Here is a 25000-nt window from a genome sequence, read left to right on the forward strand (position 1 = left end):
AAGTGAGGATTCCGGGAAGTGGTGGCCTGGTGGGTGTTACAAGGACGTATTAGTTTGTTGGTGTTTTTATTTGTTTAATTTTTCCTGAAATATCTGAGAGTCGTTAATGCGTTCCTCATTGTACACTTAATGATATTTCTTCTTCTTGAAAAGAAGTACGTTCTTCTTCTTAGCGACGCCAGTTTTAATGACCATAAATCAGTCAATCAATTCTTCTTCTTCTTCTTCTTCTTCTCCTTCTTCTTCTTCTTCTTCTTCTTCTTCTTCTTCTTCTTCTTCTTCTTCTTGAAAAGAGGAACGAATCACTAACAAGCAACTGAATGCAATTTGAGGTCGAATATGCATCTGGTCGTTCCTGAACTCTCACCCCGTTGAAAAGTTGATTAGGGAATTTTAATGACCCCAACTAATATGTGAGGATGATGTTCCAGCAAATGGAATTAAAAGTTTGTTCATTAGTACTCTGTCGAATTGAGCAATTTGCTTATTTCGCAAAATGGGTCCCACCGATTATTAGCCGCCCATTACTCTCTCCGAAGGGGAACGGCCAACGAACAAGGGGATGCAAAAGGCATTTCCATCTATTTGGAAAATAAAATGCGATTAATACAAACGCTTCCTATTCCAACCCCTTATATATTTAAAAGATGTCTCTCTCTCTCTCTCTCTCTCTCTCTCTCTCTCTCTCTCTCTCTCTCTCTCTCTCTCTCTCTCTCTCTCCACGAATTTATTTCGTGAAGTATATACAGCCATCAGTGTGTGGGGTGAAAAGTGTTCAATTTTAAACTGCAAAAGCACGAGCAATGAGTTTAAATTGGTGTAGCATCTGTGTTCGAAGTTGGTTTCCCTTCTAAATCCCCCTCCCACCCCCTCTCTCTCTCTCTCTCTCTCTCTCTCTCTCTCTCTCTCTCTCTCTCTCTCTCTCTCTCTCTCTCCAGTGGTTTTTGTAGCGTTCCCCCTCTCCCATAAGCTCTATGACTCCTATTTCTTGTGCACGACCTTTTATATTAGCTGCCCCTGCTATCTCGCCTACACATCCTTTAGGAAAGTTTGTTTTTTGTTTGTTTGTTTAAAGTTTGCCTTTTGTCGGTGTTTGTGCAACACCACCTAATGCGCACATATGCGAATAATTAATTTTCCATAATTACGAAGTCTTATTATGCCCAGATTCATGAAGGGGACGGGTATAAAACTTGCGTTTAAAAGAAGTGTGGTTCTGGACCATATTTATTCTTGAAGAGTGGATACCTGTTTCATATCTGTATAATTAGCATAGTTGGGTTTTTGTACATGTTTGTGTTTGAAGATTATGTATCATTCTTTTATGAATATTTTTAGACATGATCATATTTATTGGGTGCTTTTTAGTTTTCTGTAAGAGAAAACTATTGTGCCGGCTTTGTCTGTTCGTCCGCACTTTTTCTGTCCGTCCTTAGATCTTAAAAACTGCTGGGGCTAGAGGGCTGCAAATTGGTATGTTGATCATCCTCCCTCCAGTCATCAAACATACCAAATTGCAGCCCTCTAGCCTCAGTAGATTTTATTTTATTAAAGATTAAATCATACCCCTGGCAACGCTATAGGACAGGCCACCACCGGGTCGTGGTTAAAGATTCATTCGCCGCGGCTCAGTCCGATGTATATTTTTGAAAGTTCGTTCTATCAACTCCTCCAAGATGGCTGCACTTAATCAGTTGCAAATTTGACCACAGGCGCAACTTTTCACGACGAACCACTTACCGTGTACTATTGCTTGCAAGGTCGTCGATTTACAGGGCAGGGTTGAATATTGATGATTTTTCGACTTAAAGCAATGAACCCATGAATACAGGAGGACCCTAAACGTGAACTGCATAATATTGCATAAAAATAAGCCCCGAAAACCACGGGTCTGGTCCTTTTAAACTTAGTTACATCTCTTCCCGTGTTCGAAAACCAATTTTTGCAATGGGAGCCGAGACTTTTAATGTTTTTTGCAGAGACTCTCGCCCACAATTCGGGCGAGATGTAAAGGGAAAGTTGCGGAATAAAACGGGCAATGAATGGGAGTGCAGAATTGGAGTACATAGTACAGAATTGGGGATAGTGCAAAGGAACCGCAGAAGTTCTTCTGGGGCATTTTGCATGATGCTGCGATTCTTCCTTGGGGTCGGAAATAGGCTGGAAGTGTTTTAAAGAGGAGGAAGTTCAGAGAATTGTGAGGAAGAATAAGATATTAAGGGTAATTGGAAACCAGAGAGGAACAATGAATTACTACTGAAGCAGCTGATTCGCACAGTTATTTAGAGGTAAATATATCTGATGAAGGCAGTGAGAGAAAATGAGCCATAATAGAATCTAGGAAAGTAGTTGCGTGAAGTGCCACAGATTGGCAAGACGTGGTGTGTGCTGTGAAAGCCGATTAAGGAATATATGAAGTGATTGTTGAGCCAACTTTCCTTCATGGAAGTGAAGTGTGGGTTTGAATGTAAATTAAAAAAAAAAAAAAAAACAAGGTGAAGATGTTGAGAGAAATTGTTCTCACAGAGGAATTTAAAGGGTGACAAATGTTAAAATACCCAGGACTGGTCAAAATGTCGGCGCAAGTGAAAAGATGGATCATTATATTTTTTAGATGGCATGGTCATGTGAAGAGAGTGTTAGACGACAGTTTGGTGAAAAGAATGTGTAATTTGGAGGGGGGAGGAGATTATGAAATAATAAAACTGCTGAATAGGTGGGAATGAAAGCCCTTAATTTCCAGCAAGCACGCCATGAGTGCATGCAAGAAAGAGGTGGATAATGCAGAAAAGAATTACAATGGTGATGAAAATAACAATAATATGGACGGCAGTAGCGTAAAAGAATAACATCAGCCTTTTTTACGAGGCCGGGGAGTGTGGTGTATTTAAGCCAGTTAATTTTAGATAAAGCATCCCTCCTGCATTTGGGCGTTGCTTTGTTAATTTAATGATGATTATATTTGCAATGGTAAAATTGGGAGGAAAATTGTGTCGGTAATGAACACGCGCCGCGAATTAAAAGGACGGTAATTGTCAGTTTCATCTCGTTTTTTTTTTTAATTTAAAAAGATTGGGGTGTTACGCTTTTATATTAAGTACGCCATTGTGCAGTTTTATTATTTGTTGTGTCGCAATACTCTCACACGCACGGCGCATGCGTATAAGACTTTATTAGACGTTCAAGCTGTTTCATTGTTAAATTATTGTCTCTTGGTAGTGCCGTCATTGCACCTCATGCGGTGCAGTGTAGGCATTACTTCAGGTTCTTAGCAGTGTGCCTTCCTTAGGCCCCTAGCTGGAACCCCTTTCATTCCTTTTACTGTACCTCCTTTCGTATTCTCTTTCTTCCATCTTACTTTCCACCCTCTCCTAACAGGTGATTCATAGTACAACTGCTTTGAGGTTTTCCTCCTGTTACACCTGTCAAACCTACCTACTCTCAATTTCTGTTTCAGCGCTGAATGACCTCATAGGTCCCAGTGCTTGGCCTTTGGCCTAAAATTCTATATTCATTTCAATTCAATTCTGTTAAGTGTTGAAAGTTGGCTCATTGATTTTAAATAATGTGATAAGCGTCCTTGCAAAGGAACGGTAGTGTTACCAACAGCTAGGTCAAGACTTTTAGTCACCTGCTAAACGTTAGTCGTATATATCCCTTCTCTCCGTAATGGGCTGCGTTATTCCTCGTTATTCGTGGCGATAAAAGGTTAGGGCGGCTTTATATGATAAACGACACTATTTCATAAAGGTCACAAAGTGTAATTACTGGGTAATTCCTTCTTTTAGTGCTTGCATTGCCTTCGTGAAAGCCGTGTGGCGTGCATTTTTTTTTATTGCAGGTTTTCCTGCTGCTTCTTGCGCAAACTTGTCATTATGCGGAGTACTGTGTAGACCTTTCGTCGCCTGGTCGTCTCGTGAAGTAGTGAGAGAATTGAGAAAGGGAAATGTGTAACCACAGAAATAGTGCTGACGCAGCTTGCATTGTGATAATAAATTGTATGGGGAAACACTATGCTGTTATTCCTCACATACATACGTACATACACACACTCAAACACACACATGTACATACATACATACATATATATGTTTATAAATATATATATATATATATATATATATATATATATATATATATATATATATATATATATATATATATATATATAAACCTGATGGCTCAGTTACAGCAGCAGCTTGAGGTCATGGCGCGGGTTCAATCCCGCAAGCCGGCTGATGACACTTTAATAATCCCGGGTATGTAATCAACGGATAGGTTTTTAAAAAGCAAATGGATGTTACAGACTAAAAACACAAAACAAAGCCACTACTGTTATCTCACACGTCTCGAACTCTCGCCATAACTTCTCGCTGCTGGGAGAAAGGGCATGATATACGTACCGGGGTCTAAGCGATGTCAGGCAGGGCAGCCGATCGAGACCACAGGTCACAAACAAATCAAAAAGTCCAGGCATGTACCCCATACAAAAATGGGAATACGTTAAAAGAAAAAGAAGAAAGAAGAAGATATATATATATATATATATATATATATATATATATATATATATATATATATGTTTATAAATATATATATATATATATATATATATATATATATATATATATATATATATATATATATATATATATATATATATATATATACACACACACACACACACACACACACATATACACACACATGTATGTATAACTGAATCACGGAAATATGGGACGTGCTGAATACATATATAAATAAAGATAAAATCCACGAAAAAAAGGGAAACACTGGAGTGCTGCGAGGCCTTTCGACTATCTGTCGTCCTTTGCTTACCAAAAATATATGTATATACATATTTAAATATAATATATAAAAATATATATTTACACTGACTTTCAATCAGGTTTCCAGCCTTAGAAACTTCTGCTAAATTCACTCAGGTACTCCCAAAATGTATGGCTTGTCGTAGGGGCAACAGTCCTCCCCTGCTGTGAAGGCCATGTAAAGGCCATCGAAGCCTAATGGACAGCGCTTACGATTAAGCACCTCTGGAGGAGGAGGAGGAGGAGGAGGAGGAGGAGGAGGAGGAGGAGGAGGAGGAGGAGGAGGAGGAGGAGGCTGGGACGACTTCGTGTGTGACACACGTTTGGAAGTTGGCCCTCTTGTCTCAGGACATTGAACAGTGAGAATTGGATTGAAATGACGAACATCAACTGCTAGAGAGAGTCTCTCTCTCTCTCTCTCTCTCTCTCTCTCTCTCTCATATATAATATTTATATATATATATATATATATATATATATATATATATATATATATATATATATATATATATATATATATATTAGTTAAAAGTTAGTCCTCCTTGGCCTCTGTAGGCTCATGGGGCAGGCGCTGATCTCCTGTTTCTTAGGCAGCTAGTGGGTATATATATATATATATATATATATATATATATATATATATATATATATATATATATATATATATTTATATATATATATATATATATATATATATATATATATAAAGGGCAGTACCACGAAGGAAAGTGAAACAACGGGGTGGTGCCAGGCCTTTCGACTTAATGTCCTTTACTTGAGCCTGCGTCTGCTAAGTAAAGGACAGCAAGTCGAAAGGCCTAGCCTTCATTTATATATTCATCACGTTACATATATATTATATATATAATGTATAGACACATATATATATTTTATATATATATATATATATATATATATATATATATATATATATATATAAACTTAATAGCAAAAATATCCCCTTAAAAGCAAGTTGTTATAAATAACCTGCTGTACTCCTTAGGCCTTGAACCGGCGACCATTGAAATGTTACGCCAACACTTCATCTAGCCAACCTCTGTCTCATCTATTTTCAGACGCCATTGTCAGGGACAGTCACAAACTGTTCGGTGTTGTCCGTGGAAAGAGTCTAATCCTGTCCTCATTATGCGACGCTCGATAAGCCTGAAACGATGTCGGATAAAAAAAATAAAGCCAAATAAAGCCAAAATAAAAAAAAGTCTTGTAAAAAAAAAGGAAAATCCTGCCAAACACGATAATTAAGCAAATGATACACCAAAACCTCTCGGGAATTCTTTTGCCATTGTATTGGAGTCCTTTGATGAGGATTAGACGTAAATGCGCGGTTTTATGTCCAATAATGTTTTAATGTTTGTTATCGTTGCAAAACAATTTTGTTAAAGAGTTTTTATTGCCATTCATAATATATTTCTTGGTGAATTTGAATTAATGGTTTTCCTGATATGTGCAATACTGAATTTACCGAGTGGAGATTAAGTGGTCGTAATGACAAGTTATTGAATCTGAGGTAGATAGAGATAGACGATAAATCAGGGTGTATATGAAAATACTGGAAGATAAAAGACAACAAATCAGGGTGTATATGAAAATCCTGGAAGATAAAAGACAATAAATAAGGGTGTATATGAAAATAACTGGAAGATAAAAGACAATAAATAAGGGTGTATTGGACGGTAAAAGACAATAAATATACACCCAGATTTATTGTCTTTTACCTTTCAGTATTTTCATATACAATGAATATTTGTTGATATATATATATATATATATATATATATATATATATATATATATATATATATATATATATATATATATACACATATATATATACATATATATACACATATATATACATAAACTGTTTTGAAGTAAAAAAAAATATATTTTAATCGTTCAGAAAAAAACAAGTAAAGAATACGCCGAACGTTTCTTCGGCGCAATCGAGTTTTCTCTACAGCCGCGGCCCTTCAAACTCAGCCACTGTCCGGTGGTGGCTTGTGTTGTTGGTACCTATGGCGGTGCCATAAAATTACTGAGGCTACAGGATTGCAATTTGATATGTTTGATGATTGGAGGGTGGATGATCAACATACCAATTCGCAGCCCTCTAGCCTCGGTAGTTTTTAAGATCTGTGGCCGGACAAAAAAAAAAAAAATTGCGGACAGAAAAAAGTGCGGACGGACAGACAAAGCCGTCACAATAGTCCTCTTTTCCAGAAAACTAAAAGCAAGGGGTAAAAAAAATTTGATGAAATGATTTTCTTTGGGGGGGAAACCGAAATCAAAATCAAAATCCGCCGAACACTGTCACTCAGTCGCTCAGTCAAGCTCCAGTTCCTGCGGTCGCAAAAACCTTCGATCAAGCGGCCGAATGAAAAGGACGAAGCAAAAAGGAACAAAAGATCGGAGGTTGCCGACGAGGGTACGAATAAAATTCCCGGACATTACACCTTAATTAACAGCAAATGGAATGTAAATCAATTCCCTGGGAACATTCCTGTCATTTTTTGCGCTCCCCCGTGGGAGCAAAATCTGAACATAACGTCGTTAAGGGCTTGCGAAACGTGGAGAGCAGTGGTTCATGAAGACAGGAAGCTGTGGATTTTTGGACCATTATCGTAAACTGCAGTTGCTATAAAAGATGGTGAAAGTGTAGTGAAAAAACAGTGAAAATATCGTGAAAAAGATGGTGATAATTTAGTGGAAAAGATGGTGAAAGTTTAGTGAAAAACATAGTGGAAGTACAGTGAAAAAAATAGTGTAAATATGTTGAAAAAGATGGTGAAAGTATAGTGGAAAAGACGGTGAAGTATAGTGAAAAACAGTGACAGTATAGTGAAAAACCATAGTGAAAATATAGTGAAAAGATGGTGAAAATTTAGTGAAAAAGGTGGTGAAAATATAGTGGAAAAGATGTGAAAGTTTAGTGAAGAACATAATGAAAATATAGTGAAAAATGTTGAACCTGTAGTTAAAAATATGGTGAAAGTATAGTGAAAACCATAGTGAAAATATGGTGAAAGTATAGTGAAAAAGAGGGTGAAAGTATAGTGAAAAAGATGGTGACATTATAGTAAAAAAGATGGTGAAAGTATAGTGAAGGACATAGTTAAAATATAGTGAAAGTATAGTGGAAAATATGGTGGAAGTATAGTGGAAAAGATTGTGAAAATATACTGAAAAATTTGGTGAAAGTATAGTGGAAAAGATTGGGAAAGTATAGCGAAAAATTTGGTGAAAGTATAGTGAAAAACATAGTGAAAGTACAGTGAAAAATATGGTGAAAGTATAGTGGAAAGCATAATGAAAGTATAGTGAAAAAGATGGCGAAAGTATAGTGAAAAGATGGTGAAAGTATAGTATAGCGAAAAGAAGGTGAAAGTACAGTGAAAACATAGTGAAAGTATAGTGAAAAAGATGGTGAAAGTAAATATGCAACATAGCTAGAAAGGTACGAGCTTCCCCTCGATCAATCCTTTTGAACCATCTCGATTAAGCTGATTCGCACATGACTTTTTTTAATGAGTAGTTTTGAGTTAAAAATTTTGCGAATTAGAGGGCTGTCAGCTAATGAAGAGTTGATTAAGCTTTGAGATTGATCCACAACTGGTTGCGGGTGCAAGATTTATATTTTGAGATTGATCCGTAACTGGTTGCAGGTGCAAGATTTATATTTTGAGATTGATCCATAACTGGTTGCAGATGCAAGATTTTTATTTTGAGATTGATCCATAACTGGTCGCTGATGCAAGATTTTCATTTGCATTGAATGCAAGCGACTTTTATGGAAGAGTTAACTAATAGGCAAGGAAGATTCATTGGCGTGATGTCATGAGCCCTGACGAATAAGCGTACAAATTCATCTGTCATGGCTGAAGCCCTCTTGCAGATTTGACTAAAAGTGACGTGAAAAATATTATTTGAGCATAAAATGACGTTATACATTCGGCCGGCAATTAACATGTTTTGCATTGTCAAAATCAATGTTTATTCACCTTTATAGGAAACTATATTATAGAATGAGCTATTGGTCCAGAAAGTTTTAATTAGATTGTCAGACATATCCGGATCTAGGTGCAAATCAGGAGGTAGATTCCCGATTCTTTTGTAGTGGATTTCGATGACATTTCTTGGAAGATTGATCTAGTTGAAAATCTGAAGGCAGATCCAATTTAATTTTATATATTTGTCAAGTGACATTAATTGAAGTAAAGGAAGCCTTACTTGGGATTTTATCATTGTGTTTACAATATTCTGATGGTTACAATCACAAGTATTTCTCATAGAAAGTTTTTTGAGGCTTAAGACTTCTTTATTTGTGTGTACACACGAACGGAGAACCCCACGAATTTTAAAGCGTTTCAGATCGGTGGTCGCATCTTCGTCATTGAAAATAAAACAAGACATTTCCCAGAGGCCCTCTTTCTTTTCAGCGACGGTATTGGTTGTTTACATAATGGCGGGATTATCGGTTCTCATTCTTCTCCTCGAGGAGCCTTGAAAGTTGATTGCGTTCATCGGTGTGTAACGCAAACAATGTCTCCCGAGTGCCTGAATACGTAGAAGTTGTTATTACTCAAAAAAAAAAAAAAAAAATAAGATTTGGTGACGAAAGAGGAAAGGAAGTGAACGTCACTTTGATGCTAAATTGAATAAATCCTCTCTCTCTCTCTCTCTCTCTCTCTCTCTCTCTCTCTCTCTCTCTCTCTCTCTCTCTCTCTCTCTCTCTTTACGCAAATACACAAACACACACACATATATATAGATTTATATTGTTTATACACAGAAGTACCAGACTAGATTTGGAACTGGTTAAAAAAAAATATTCCGATCAGGTTTGCAATTTCTACAGTACACATATATAATTTATATATATATATATATATATATATATATATATATATATATATATATATTATATATATATATATATATATATATATATATATATATATATATATATATATATATATATATATATATATATATATATATAACTGGAGGGATGAAATGTTAGGAAAAAATAAGTAGTATTTAGACTTTTGATTGATTTTTTTGAATTTTTCTGATACCAGTCTGTAATTATTATTATTATTATTATTATTATTATTATTATTATTATTATTATTATTATTATTGGATTTCCTTGTGTAATTCATCGTTAATTCAAAAGAGAATAGTGCTATTTGACCTAAGGAATATTAAACAAAAATTGACATAAATAAAACTGCCCAACTGAATGAAATTGCCTGTCCCATTATGGGAAAACACACTATCTTATGAACGGAATTGCATTTGATTCCTTCGCTATTGGAAGCGCAAAGCCCGGTCGACTCCCGAGGGACACCGCCAATAACCTGTCTCAGAGTGAATGCCACTTAGTGGCAGAGAAGAGACGAGGTCGTCTCAGGTCATTCCACTAGAATCTCCAGCCTCTCTCTCTCTCTCTCTCTCTCTCTCTCTCTCTCTCTCTCTCTCTCTCTGAACCTCTCTTTCTCTTGTCTGTTATCTTGAACCAGTTCCTCTTTCTTGCAAGCGTCATACGTTCTTTATCTTTGAACGTCTTCAGTTCGTCGAAATCTTCCCAGTTCGGGCTTATAAATCTTCCCAGTTCGTCTTAGAAATCTTCCCAGTTCGGGCTTATAAATCTTCCCAGTTCGTCTTAGAAAATCTTCCAAATTTGTCGTAGAAAGTCTTCCGACGAATTCGTCGTAGAAAATCTTCCCAGTTCGTCGTGGAAAATCTTCTCAGTTCGTCGTGGAAAAAATCTTCCCAATTCGTCTTAGAAAATCTTCCCGGTTCGTCTTAAAAAATCTTCCCAGTTCGTCATGGAAAATCTTCAATTCAAATTTGTTCATCGTAGAAATCTTCCCAGTTCGTCTTAGAAAATCAGTTCGTCATGGAAAATTTGTCGTCTTAGAAAGTCTTCCGAAATCTTCCCAATTCGTCTTAGAAAATCTTCCCAATCCGTCATAGAAAAGTTCAGTTCATCTTGGAAAATCTTTCAGTTCTGTCGTGGAAAATCTTCCCAATTCGTCTAAGAAAATCTCGATTCGTTAGAAAATCTTCCCGGTTCGTCTTAAAAAATCTTCCCAGTTCGTCATGGAAAATCTTCTCAATTCGTCGTAGATCTTCCCAGTTCATCGTAGAAATCTTCCCAGTTCGTCTTAGAAAATCTTCCCAGTTCGTCATGGAAAATCTTCCCAGTTCGTCTTAGAAAATCTTCCCAGTTCGTCGTAGAAATCTTCCCAGTTCGTCTTAGAAAATCTTCCCAATTCTTCGTAGAAAATCTTCCCAGTTCATCTTAGAAAACTTTCCAAATCTGTCGTAGAAGATCTTCCCAATTCGTCTAAGAAAATCTCCCCGATTCGTCATAGAAAATCTTCCCAGTTCCTCCATTTCTCTGGCTCTCAACAAGTCGCAACTCTGAAAGTCGTTTAGTGTATTATTATTATCCAGAAGATGAACCCTATTCGTACGGAACGAGCCCATTGAAAGGGGCCATTGACTTGAAATTCAAGCTTCCAAAGAATATTATGGTGTTGATTAGCAAGAAGTAACAAAAGGTAATGGGAAACACAGAAAGAATATTTTCAGTGTCGTCTGCTAGTGTCTAACTCATAGCTTCAGATAAGATGCTCATCTGTCTTTAGACTTTTGCATTTCTCAAGAGTTTTTTTCGTTTCTCAAGCACCCTAACTTCTAGCCGTGATATCACGTTAAAAGTACCGTAATCAGAAGGTGTGAACAGACTTATATCTAAGTGTACAGTATGTCGTTTGTTTGGTATGTAACTGTTGTACAAGCACTGTAATCTGAAGGTGTAAACAGACTTGCATCTAAGTGACGAATATTTCCGCTGTGTGCTATCCTACCACGAATTATTTGTGTGTCATTTATTTAGTATGTTTCAGTTGGAAGAAAAATAAACAAAATAGTTAGTCACTCTATTCATTATTTTGTGTCTGTCGACACATTTCTGCTGAAAATGTATTAGAATTCGTAAAGAAAATTTGTTTGTGGACGTGAAGGGGGAGTGTGCTATTCAGTCGTTTTTTAAAAATTTTTGTCAAAGGAAACGAAATAAAAATAACGCATTCTTGCTGCCCTATATATCTTTTAATAGGATTATGGCTAGACATTCTCTCTCTCTCTCTCTCTCTCTCTCTCTCTCTCTCTCTCTCTTTCCAGTATTTCATTGGTCTTGTTGTATTTGAATGTCAAAATATACATGCATAACCTGACAACGATTCGAATTTAATCGTTTTTAGGTTGATACATGGGTGACAATCAGCTTATCCACCCAGCCATCATAAATAAAATCCGTTGTTTTGACATAATTACTTTAGGGGTAAATTTATATATAAATAAATATATATATATATATATATTTATATATATATATATATATATATATGTATATATATATATATACTGTACATAAATACACACATATGTATATATATATATATATATATATATATATATATATATATAGTGTACGCGTGTGTGTATGTACAGTATGTACGTAAGACATCGTCTGTGGGCACTATTGAGTCTGTTATTGCGCATACTTGGTTAGACACTGCGGGGATGGTTGTCATGCCACGTCTGTAGTCTCAGCGATGTTTGGTAGCTCCGGCATAGCTGTCTGCGAGTTACCACGGAACCCTTGGCTTCTGTGGGACCCCTGATTGTTGTAAATGGCCCCTGGTACCTGTGTGTTGTTTGTAGGTGACATCTCTCTCTCTCGCTATCTTTGACGTTTTTTTTATGGGAGTAATTCTTTTCATTTTGTTAATTGTTAGTTTTCTGTAAAGAAAAACCTACATAAACTATAATTAAAAAAAAACAAGTAAAAAATGCGCTGGAGTTTCTTCGGCGCAATCGAGTTTTCTGTACGTTGTATAATCAAGGCCACCGAAAATAGATCTATCTTCCGGTGGTTTCGGTATAATGCTGTATGAGCCGCGGCCCATGAAACTTTAACCACGGCCCGGTGGTGACCTATCATATATCGTTGCCAGAAGCACGATTATGGCTAACTTTAAGCTTAAATAAAATGAAAAACTACTGAGGCTAGAGGGCTGCAATTTGGTATGTTTGATGATTGGAGGGTGGATGATCAACATACCCATTTGCAGCCCTCTAGCCTCAGTAGTTTTTAAGATCTGAGGACGGACAGACAAAGCCGGCACAATAGCTTTCTCTTACGGAAAACTAAAAAATCTGATGAGTTAAAGTGACAACATGTGCGTACCGTATTTGCACGAAACAATCTGCGAAAATGATCTTACGCAAAACAAAAGTAAAAACAGCGGAACGGATGTCTCTAGTCGGGTATTTTATTTGACCTTTTATTTCTTCTCATTCCTTTTTTTTTTTCATGGCACTTGGCGTTGTCGTGATTGTTTTCATCTCATCTGAATTGTAAATTTAAACGGCGTGCCGGCAGCTTCTTTCCTCTCCCCCTTTCTTGTTGGATTGTGGGAGGGGGGGCGGCGGGCCCCGGTCGGCCATTATCGGAGATGCTACTTTTATTTTCCCCCTCTTCTCTTTCTCTTCACTTTTATCCGATTGTTTTTTTTTTATCTGTTCAGTACTTAATTCTGCTTGTTGTCATGCTATTTTAATCCGTTCCTTTCGTCTGTGCTTTTATCACCCTTCTATTTTTATTCAGGTTTACTCTTCATCTCCTCCTGCGGTAATCCTCAATTGTTACCGTCCCGTTAATTTATCTTTCTTCCCTTCTTTATTGTTTTATACTTCTTCCTTTCGCTTTAATTGTGGTTCCGCTAATCCTTTTCTCTTCTTCCTTCCGCTTAGCTTCTTCCCCGATCTCTCTCTTCTCTTCTTCTCTTTCCATTCTTCGTCTCTTTCCTTCATCCGTTTGCGAACGGAGAACCTGGGAAAAAGCGGAGTGTTTGTTGACTAAATGAAAAGGAGAAGCGAATAGGAGATTTCGTTTATTGTGCTTCTTCCATATGCAAGAAGACGGAGAAGAGGAAGCAACGAAAATACAAGCGGGGTTTTGAAAAGGAAGAGTGAGGGCGCTTCATTAGGTCCATTCACGGAAGATTACACTAGTATTTATATTCTGAGTGAGCGCATGGATAAAGCTTTCACTTACACATACACACACACACATATAGTTATATATGTATTTGTATATATTTGTATATATGTATATATATATATATATATATATATATATATATATATATATGTATATATGTATTTGTGTATATGTATATATATATATATATATATATATATATATATATATATATATATATATATATATATATATATATATATATATATATATATATATATATATATATATTTCATATTTACACACACACACACATATAGTTATATATGTATTTGTATAGTTATATATATATTTGTATGTATATATATATATATATATATATATATATATATATATATATATATATATTTGTGTATATATATATGTATATATGTATGGATGTATATAAGTTCTTCATTGGAGGGGTGGGTAGAGCTTTCGGCTAGCACGCTGTGGGCCCAGCGTGCGACTCTCCGAGCGGCCAATGAAGAATTGGAGGAATTTTTCTTTGGCGATAGAAATCATTTCTCGTATGTTGGCCCAGCGTTCGACTCTCCGAGCGGCCAATGAAGAATTGGAGGAATTTTTCTTTGGCGATAGAAATCATTTCTCGTATGTTTTCGACTCGAATTTTTCTTTATATTTCTCGTATGTTGGCCCAGGTTCGACTCTCCGAGCGGCCAATGAAGATTGGAGGAATTTTCTTTGGCGATAGAAATCATTTCTCGTATGTTGGCCCAGCGTTCGACTCTCCGAGCGGCCAATGAAGAATTGGAGGAATTTTTCTTTGGCGATGAAAGGTCCCAGCGTGCGAGCGGCCAATGAAGAATTGGAGGAATTTTTTCTTTGGCGATAGAAAATTTTCAGTTGGTTCTTAGCCAATGAAGAATTGGAGGAATTTTAAAATCTCGTATGTAATCCAGCGTTGACTCTCCGGCGGCCAATGAAGAGGAATTTTTCTTTGGCGAGAAATCATTTTCGATGTTGGCCCAGCGTTCGTTAACCAATGAAGAATTGAGTGGTAGAAATCATTTCTCGTATGTTGGCCCAGCGTTCGAAGCGGCCAATGAAGAATTAAGATTTTCTTTGGCGATAGAAATCATTTCTCGTATGTTGGATGTTCGACTCTAGCGGCCAATGAATGGAGGAATGTGTATGTTGTTCGATATATGAAGATGTTGGAGGAATTTTCTTTGGCGATAGAAATCATTTATATGTTGGCCCAGCGTTCGACTCTCCGAGCGGCCAATGAAGAATTGGAGGAATTTTTCTTTGGCGATAGAAATCATTTTTATGTTGGCCCAGCGTTCGACTCTCGAGCGGCCAATGAAGAATTGGAGGAATTTTTCTTTGGCGATAGAAATCATTTCTCGTATGTTGGCCCAGCGCTCGACTCTCCGAGCGCCAGAAATCATTTCTCGTATGTTAGCGTTCGACTCTCCGAGCGGCCAATGAAGAATTGAGGAATTTTTCTTTGGCGATAGAAATCAGACCACCGCCAATGAAGAATTGGAGGAATTTTTCATTGGCGATAGAAATCATTTCTCGTTATAATGTGGTTCGGATTCCACAATAAGCTGTAGGTCCCGGTGCTAGGTAACCAGTTGGTTCTTAGCCATGTAAAAAAATCTAATCCTTCGGGCCAGCCCTAGGAGAGCTGTTAACCAGCTGAGTGGTCTGATTAAAGTAAGATATACTTATGGATGTATATATATATATGTGTGTATATATATGTTATAATGTTTATATTTTTATGGTCCGCGGCTCATACAGCATTATACCGAGACCACCGAAAGACAGATCTATTTTCGGTGGCCTTGATTATACGCTGTACAGAAAACTCGACTGCGCCGAAGAAACTTCGGCGCATTTTTTCCTTGTTCCTCGTTTATCCACAGTGAAAAGCAAAGTAGCACAAAGCTGTTGGGAGCAAGAGTCAGGGCAAACCGAGTTTAGGTTTTGGTGCGCATTGTTGTAATTTGTGAAGCGCACGAGTCCGGGAAAACCTAATTAGGCTCCTTAACTGGATTAACGAATGAATGATTTGCCCGTGTGCTTTCCAAGCAAGCTTCCATTTCACTCGGCCTGTGCCTCCTGTCAGGGAATCGCTCATTACTGGTTTTTATGCTTTTTCGATTTTTTTTATTTTTTTTTGTAATGTTTTTTTTTGAGGTGTTCTTTTTTATAAATCACGTTGCAGGTTTTTTTTAATAGTTTGATTATTTTGGTTATCATATTTTTATGTTTTTGTTATTTATTTTTATTTTTCGTGTAGGCTTTCTATGTTGCTTTGTTTTTTTTTTTAAACCAGGCATTTATGTGTGCCATGAATTTTTTTTGTCGTATCATGTTCTATGAAATTCTTCAGTAATCAGATTCTGTTTCCATCCATTCTCTCTCTCTCTCTCTCTCTCTCTCTCTCTCTCTCTCTCTCTCTCTCTCTCTCTCTCTCTCTATATATATATATATATATATATATATATATATATATATATATATATATATATATATACACACATATATACATGTGTATGTATATATAAAAAATATTCATACATTCTTATATTCTCGATAGGACGCTGGTTCCAACTGGCTGGTTCACTATATGCCAAGAAGAATGTCTCCTCTTCCCTTCTGAATCATCGTGGAAAAAGTGAGTCTCATTTCCATTCCTGAATTCCCACAGTGCTCATAAGAAAATTCTCCCTGACTGCGGAAGGAGACAGTCGTTTTGGGAATTCATTTTTTCCCCTTCTGTCCTTCACAAGATTTATTCTCCGTTCTTTGGTGTGAATTCTTCTCCAGTTTCAGTGTCGTATAAAATCTTGCAGTGCTTTAGCCCCGTCCGTGCGTCTCGTGCGGTGCACTGTAGGCATTGCTTAAGGTTCTTTGCAGCGACCCTTCGACTCCTTAGTTGCTGCAACCCCTTTTCATTCCTTTTACTGTACCTCCGTTCATTCTTTCTTCCATCTTCCTTTCCACTCGCTCCCAACGGTTGATTCATAGGGCAACTGCTTTGAGGTTTTCCTTCTGTTACGCCTGTCAAACCTTTTACTGTCAGTTGCCGTTTCAGCGCTGAATGACCCTAGGTCCTTTGACCTAAATTTATATTGTCAGTTTGTTTCCGTTTCAGCGCTGAGTGACCTCATAGGTCCCAGTGCTTGGCCTTTGACCTAAATTGTATATTGAATTCAGTTTGGTTTCCGTTTCAGCGCTGATTGACCTCATAGGTTCAATTCAATTTGCAGTGGCACCAGTAGCTCTGTTCTGGAGAAATGTAAAATAGTTATCATTAAAACTGTAGTATTTTTTCTATAAACAAACACACAAACACACACCAGGGTCAGAGAGGATTGTGATGTTGGTGAAGAGAGGTGGATGAGGCGCAGGATTGTTATTTGGCACAAGTACCAGTAACATTAGTAGTAGAAGAAGTAGTATATGTTGGCATATGCCCTCAAACTGCGAATTGCCTGGTCAAAGCACCCACCAGTTATTATTATTATTATTATTATTATTATTATTATTATTATTATTATTATTATTATTATATCGTTGCTCAACCTATTCGTCTTGGATGGGAATAGGGTTGTAATCTTGATATTGCCTCTCTTTCACTTCTCTCTTATTGCCTCTCTTTCACGCCTCTGTTATTGCCTCTCTTTCACACCTCTTTTATTGCCTCTCTTTCACACTTCTGTTATAGCCTCTCTTTCACTCCTCTGTTATTGCCTCTCTTTCACACCTCTTTTATTGCCTCTCTTTCACGCCTCTGTTATTGCCTCTCTTTCACTCCTCTGTTATTGCCTCTCTTTCACTTCTCTGTTATTGCCTCTCACTTCTCTCTTATTGCCTCTCTTTCACGCCTCTGTTATTGCCTCTCTTTCACTTCTCTCTCATTGCCTCTCTTTCACGCCTCTGTTATTGCCTCTCTTTCACACCTCTTTTATTGCCTCTCTTTCACACTTCTGTTATAGCCTCTCTTTCACTCCTCTGTCATTGCCTCTCTTTCACACCTCTTTTATTGCCTCTCTTTCACACCTCTTTTATTGCCTCTCTTTCACGCCTCTGTTATTGCCTCTCTTTTCCCTCTGTTATTGCCTCTTTCACTTCTCTGTTATTGCCTCTTTCACTTCTCTCTTATTGCCTCTCTTTCACACTTCTGTTATTGCCTCTCTTTCACGACTCTATTATTGCCTCTCTTTCACGCCTCTGTTATTGCCTCTCTTTCACTCCTCTGTTATTGCCTCTCTTTCACTCCTCTGTTATTGCCTCTCTTCACTCCTCTGTTATTGCCTCTCTTTCACTCCCCTGTTATTGCCTCTCTTTCACTCCCCTGTTATTGCCTCTCTTTCACTCCTCTGTTATTGCCTCTCTTTCCGCCTCTGTTATTGCCTCTCTTTCACTCCTCTGTTATTGCCTCTCTTTCACTCCCCTGTTATTGCCTCTCTTTCACTCCTCTCTTACCATGCCACCGCTCTTTCAGCTTGCTGTTTGACGTCACCGTATATAAAAGCCGTCATATCCGCCTCCAGGCCGTTATTTCTAAGACTTGGTAAACGTCACCGGCGCTTCTTGGACGCGGATCCACTCCGGGTCGTAGTAATCTCCGGGGATTGCGTTGTTATACGTGAAGAGAAGTTTTCATTGAAAATATCCCCAGTGCAGCTACGATGCTTTTATTTTCTTTCTTTTTTTATTTTTTATTTAGTAAAATTGGGTCATACTTACGAATTGGTCAGTTGTAGATGTTAAGCAGCATCATGGTTATTTTTTGGTATTGTGATTATTATTATTATTATATATTTAAAATGTGCACACTCTGAAATGGAACTAAGCGGTGGATATTCGGCGTATGTTAGAAAAGAACGATTACGCTTGAATATCGGTAGCCCTTCATTCAGGGCGAAAATTCGGTCACAATTATCGATTTCTTTCAGACAAACAGGCGATTGTAGTTGTAAACAATCATTCCCCGGTTACGAATTCCTGAGATGTATGCTAGTATTGTTATTTTGCCATGCCCCTAGATTAGGTCAGGTTGGGTTTAGGTTAGATTTGGTTGGAAAGAGTGTAATTTGGGTGTGGGAAACATAACGAGATTATTTTCAAGAAAATCCTATGGTTAGTTTTTAAGATACGGCGTCCCGCCTTTTTCAGGGGAAGGTCCTGGTACTCGGTTACGTCTCGGGGATATGCTCCCCGGTCCTGTCATGAACTGTGACGCGAACTGACTATTAGTAACTGTTGAACTGGCAGAAGGGAAAGAGATAATGGGACGGAGAGAGGAGAAGGAGAGGGCTTACTTCTCTCTCTCTCTCTCTCTCTCTCTCTCTCTCTCTCTCTCTCTCTCTCTCTCTCTCTCTCTCTCTCAAAACCAGTCGCAGTTTCTTTCCGGTTAATGTCCTATTAATTGTCAGAGAAATTATTGCAGCGTCTGCAAGCTATGCACATTGGTTCTGTAGAATGATGTTGTTTCCTAAAGTGATGTTGATTCGCGTCTCTCTTGGTATTTATGCCCCAAATACTGTGTTTGTTCACACGTAACAATGGCGCGGGGACGAAGTTTGTGTTGATCCTTCATCAAGGATCGTATTTGTGAAAGAGAGAGAGAGAGAGAGAGAGAGAGAGAGAGAGAGAGAGAGAGAGAGAGCTTTCCTCCTCTCTCCGTGTGAAAGTGTGTGTGTGTTGTTTTAGTTGTTGATAATAGTGCGCTGTAGGCATACTTCAGGTTCTTTGCTGCAACCCCTTTCATTCCTTTTACTGTACCTCCATTCATATTCTCTCTTCCATCTTGCTATCCACCCTCTCCTAACACTTGTTTCATAGTGCGGCTGCGAGGTTTTCCTCCTGTTGCACCTTTCAAGCTTTTCTAGTCTCAATTTCCCTTTCAGCGCTGAATGACCTCATAGGTCCCAGTGCTTGGCCTTTGGCCTAAATTCTTTATTCCAGTCCATTCCAGTAGATCTGCTGTGTACTGTTCTGCCAGGAATTAAATGCATTGTGAATGAGATTCATGAGTTTTACGTTATTTTATTTTCAGATAAGTATGTAATGAACTGCAACTGTCTATATATATATATATATTTATATATATATATATATATATATATATATATATATATATATATATATATATATATATATATATATATATATATATATATATATATATATATATATATATATATATATATATATACACATATACACCGGCAGAATCCATCTCAATATTTACTCGAAAAACTCGCGAGAAATCTTTGTTTCCTTCGGAATGCACCCATAAGCTTGATGAAGCAAAGGGCCTTCGGTGTTTGATGAAGACTCTCTCTCTCTCTCTCTCTCTCTCTCTCTCTCTCTCTCTCTCTCTCTCTCTCTCTCTCTCTCTCTCTCTCTCTACACCCCCCTTTTCGTCTAACGAACCGAATTTTACGGAAGTTTCCCACGGAAGGGAACTCTCACTTCTCGACTTTTAATCCGTAATTAGCGCGGAAAATTCTCCAGCAGAGGATTTGGTTTGGTGAAAAGGTGCTTCGTTGTCGATGTCTTGCTTAGTGGAATCGTTCTTCCAGGCCATTGAGTCATCGTAATCAGCGAGATTAAAAACCTGGCAGCGGATTTTTTGGCGTCGTGAAAGAGGTGCTTTTGCGATTTCCTCCCCCCCCCCTCGGGTGTTGGTGTGTAACTTGCTCATTAAAAACTTTGATCTGATTAGAGTTATTAACACAGACAGGAAGGTATTTGTCGGTTCTTTTTTGGGTGGGTGTGTGTTTGTGCGTGTGTGTGTGTGTGTGTGTGTGTTTAGATGCATCATTTATCGGATGAGTTAATAGAGATTTCAATGGAAGCATCTTCCAGTGAACGTCTTGGTAAAAAGCTTCATAAAACAAAGCGTTTAATGTTACTGGGATCTTATTTTGATGAAGCCTCTCATGAAATCACGTAAAATCTTCCTAATACAGTGTTTAAAGTTATTGGGACCTTATTTCAATGAAGGCCTTTCATTAAATCACTTAAAAGTTTGTAATACGAAATTTACCTGATTTTTTCGAATTTTCAATTAATCATATGAATATGATTTTTTTTAACTTTTCGCTCAATTTCTTGAAGGTTGACTGCTGAAAGGGTTGAGACATGTTAGGTCAGTGCATGCAATCTTTTTATGCGACCTTTTTTAGGCAGTTTATGATACCTTTCTCTGTCAGAGTATGGCCTCTGTTTTAAAATAGCATATCTTTCTTTTTTTTACAAGTATTATCTACTAGTAATGCGGCCATTTGATGTAGTCTATTCATTGTATTTTATAATGAAGCAGCATGTTTCGGGTAATGACACTGGCCATCCTGTTGATAGATTGATTGATTGCGCAGGCATCACTGGCGTTGTAAATGCCGTGGCCACTGTCTCCGAGATCCATCTTATTGAAGTCTCTCCCGGCAATCTCCGTCGAAATTGGAAGATGGAAAGACATTCGCTTTCCTTGTCTCTGGAAAAATGAGAGGAAATCAGCTCTTATCTCGTTCGAACTCCTCCTCCTCCTCCTCCTCCTCCTCCTCCTCCTCCTCCTCCTCCTCTTCTTCTTTCCCTTCTTCTTCTTGGTAGCGGAATTGAGTAAGCGAGTGTCAAATTGGGGCAGAGGATGTCGCCGGGATGTGGAGATACAGATGATTATGGTTCTGAAATTTGTTTTCGGTTGGGTGAAATGGCTTTTCTAGATTTTATTTTTTGGTGTTTCTTTATCTGTTAATTCGCTTTCTACGTGGAATTTTAATTTTTTATTAATCTGTTTTGCACATCAAGGCCATATCTAGGAATTAAGATTATTACATTGCTAATGTAATCGTGCAGAGATATAGTTTATATTGTTTAGTGTGTATCTTAGTAACATTTGATATTTTACATTTTTCCCCCTTAATTGTATCAAAGATTTTGAGAGGGAAGAATTACTTTACAAGTTACCAGATAACACTGGGACTTGTCAGATGACATTTCGAGTTACCTGGTAATGTCAGAAGAAGACGCTTATAGTTTTTTGGTCACAGGAAACACGGAGCTTTCCTTTGTCAAACGCGGGGGTCGTGGCAAGGCTGGTATCCCATACTGTTTTGTGCAGCTGGGGAATGTGTGTGTGATTGGTGCCTTGTTCTTCTGTGGACCGAGTAAACTCTGCTTGGATAACGATATATAAGTGTGTGTGTATATATTTGTATATCTATATATATATGTATATATATGTGTGTGTGTGTGTGTTTGTATGTGTGTGTGTTTGTATGTGTTTGAAGGATAAATGGGCAGTGAATTATGGGGTGGTTTATTTATTTATTCATCCAATAATTCATTCATTCAAATTAAATCAAATTCATCTTGCATTATTATTGATAAATCCATGATTGAAAAGTAACATTCTCTCTCTCTCTCTCTCTCTCTCTCTCTCTCTCTCTCTCTCTCTCTCTCTCTCTCTCTGTAACTGCGTTAGTGATTATCCTGAGCAAGTGAGATAATCTACTAGCAGGATAATACGTAGTTGTCCCGCGGTCAGTGTTGTTTGACCCTCGCTCGTTGTTGTGGCATCCGGGATATCTCGTGGCTCAGGCACAACAACACTGGCTGGGTTATAGGGGCTCACGCGGCGGCCTTGCTTCCTTTCAAATTTGGGGCTGTTTGTTGTTTCTCTTTGGGCCCACGATTTGTGAGACAGCAGACCGATCCGTCGTTTGTCGTGATGTCATTTTCATTTTGTTGTTTCTCTGTTTTGTATTGTACAGAGTTGCTTCGCCCTGTGCAGCCCACAATTTTTATGCGTATACATACATACATACATACATATACATATATATATATACATAGATACATATGTATGTGTGTGTTTGTATTTTTGTGTGGGTGTTTGTATATGTTGTATATATAAAAGGTCGTCCCGTAAAGTGGTTGTGCTGTCAGTGCACCTCATGCGGTGCACTGTAGGCGTTACTGAAGGTTCTTCGCAGCGTGCCTTCCTCTTTAGGCCCCTAGCTGCAACCCCTTTCGTTCCTTTTACCGCACCTCCTTTCATATTCTCTTTCTTCCATCTAAATTTCCACCGTCTCCTAACAGTCGATTCATAGTTCAACTGCTTTGAGGTTTTCCTCCTGTTACACCTTTCAAACTTCTACTGTCAGTTTCCGTTTCAGCGCTGAATGACCTCATAGGTCCCAGTGCTTGGCCTTTGGCCTAAATTCCTTATTCAGTTCAATTCAACTTTCCGGCGAGGAAGATAAATCAGACGAAGGTGAAGGCGGGGCGAACCAGTTGACGTCACTCATTACACGAACAGCCGAAACTCATGAAATATAGAGGCCCCCGGGCCGTTTCTAATTAAAGTTGTTATCAATTAAGAATACCGAATACTTTTTCTTTTTTCAAAATTGTCATCCATTCACTGATTTTTCCCCACGAAGGCGAATATATATATATTGCTGTCGTGTCTATTTTGTGCCTGTTGCTCTGGATTTTTTTTTTAATAGGTTGTGTGACGAGGCCTCCGGGCCTCAGATGGTCATTACGTTAAAAGCAGCCGCGTCTCTTCTGGTCGCGTTTTTTGGGCGTCATACTTTTTTTTTTATATTTTTACTTTAAAGGCTTTTGTCATTAAAAAAGAATAGCTTGTGACGATACTTGGCGTTCATTATGTTCTGGACAACAGAAATAGCAGCCAGGAAAAGGGGGGGAAAATTATATATTATTGAGACGGTTTGTCATAGAGGTTTGTGAAAGAGTGGAATTTGATGGGCGTAGTCTTTTGGTTCCATTCTTTATTTTGTAATTTTTTTTTAGCCTTGTTTTGATTATGTACTTATAGTGATCTCTCTAACCATTTTTGTTACTTGCTTCCTTTGTCATTTGGCTGCGTAAATGTTGAAATTTAATTTTAGTGCGGTCAGTGCTCCTCATGCGGTGCACTGTAGGCATTACTGAAGGTTCTTTGCAGCGTCCCTTCGGCCCCTAGCTGCGACCCCTTTCATTTCCTTTTATATACCTCCGTTCATATTCTCTTTCTTCCATCTTATACTTTCCTGAACCCTCCCCTAACAATTGATTCACAGTGAAACTGCTGTGAGGTTTTCCTCCTGTTACACCTTTCAGACCTTTTACTGTCAGTTTCCGTTTCAGCGCTGAATTGACCTCACAGATCCCACCGCCGGGCCTTTGGCCTAAACTCTACATTCTTTAATTTTGTGTGAAGGAATCATCTTTAATTTTATTTTACACCTTCTTCCCTCTTCCTAACTCACTCGGTTAAGCCTTTGGAGTGCCAGGAAAGTTGTCAGGATAAGCACAAGCCCATTGACTCTCTCTGCGATGCCGATTCATGTTCTCGGTCAAAACACAAACAACGCCTTCTGAAGTTGGCCGGCATTCGTGGTCCTGTCTGGCGTCTGCCGAATCTCGCGGGATTTACTCTTGATCTGTTGGGGCTGCTGCGCGGTATGTGTGTGTGTGTGTGTGTGTTTGTGTGTTGGTGCGCAGTGTGTTGTGACTCAGCTGCGCATTGGCGAAATGCTAGTGCACGTTGGCCTTGAAAAGTGCGGGGTAATAAACGCAGAGGCCAGTTATTGCTAAGGATTGTTTAAATCACTGTTGCTGTTTCTTGATTTCTTCAAGCTTTGTAAACAGTAATTTTGTACAAATATTAGTTTCTTCCAGCATTGTAAACAATAATTTTGTACAAATATTAGTTTATTCCAGCATTGTAAACAATAATTTTGTACAAATATTAAATTCTCCTAACATTGTAAACAATAATTTTGTACAAGTATTTAATTTCTTCTAGCATTGTAAACAGTCATTTTGAACAAATATTAAAATCGCGAGATGATGAGTGCTGAGGTTTGAAATATTGACCAGTTTTAGTTAAAAGTTTTCGTTCTGTGTTTTGATTTGTCATTCTTCGGGAAAATCAGTTTTCTTTCTTTATTTTGATTTCTCATTATTCGGGAAACGGTATTCGGCGGAAGACAAACGAATGTCATTGAGAGATTATTGGGTACAACGAGAAACGTCGTGTGTTTAAGAG

The 25000-nt window shown here is 37.9% G+C and overlaps 1 protein-coding gene across 3 annotated transcripts in view; it reads left to right on the plus strand.

The window, feature by feature from the left end:
- LOC136846179 (EF-hand calcium-binding domain-containing protein 14) overlaps positions 1-25000 on the plus strand; it is a 331698-nt gene that overhangs the window by 142675 nt on the left and 164023 nt on the right. The gene's annotated exons all lie outside the window — the stretch shown is intronic.

Source organism: Macrobrachium rosenbergii, chromosome 14 (assembly GCF_040412425.1).
Source record: "Macrobrachium rosenbergii isolate ZJJX-2024 chromosome 14, ASM4041242v1, whole genome shotgun sequence".
Lineage (NCBI taxonomy): Eukaryota > Metazoa > Arthropoda > Malacostraca > Decapoda > Palaemonidae > Macrobrachium > Macrobrachium rosenbergii.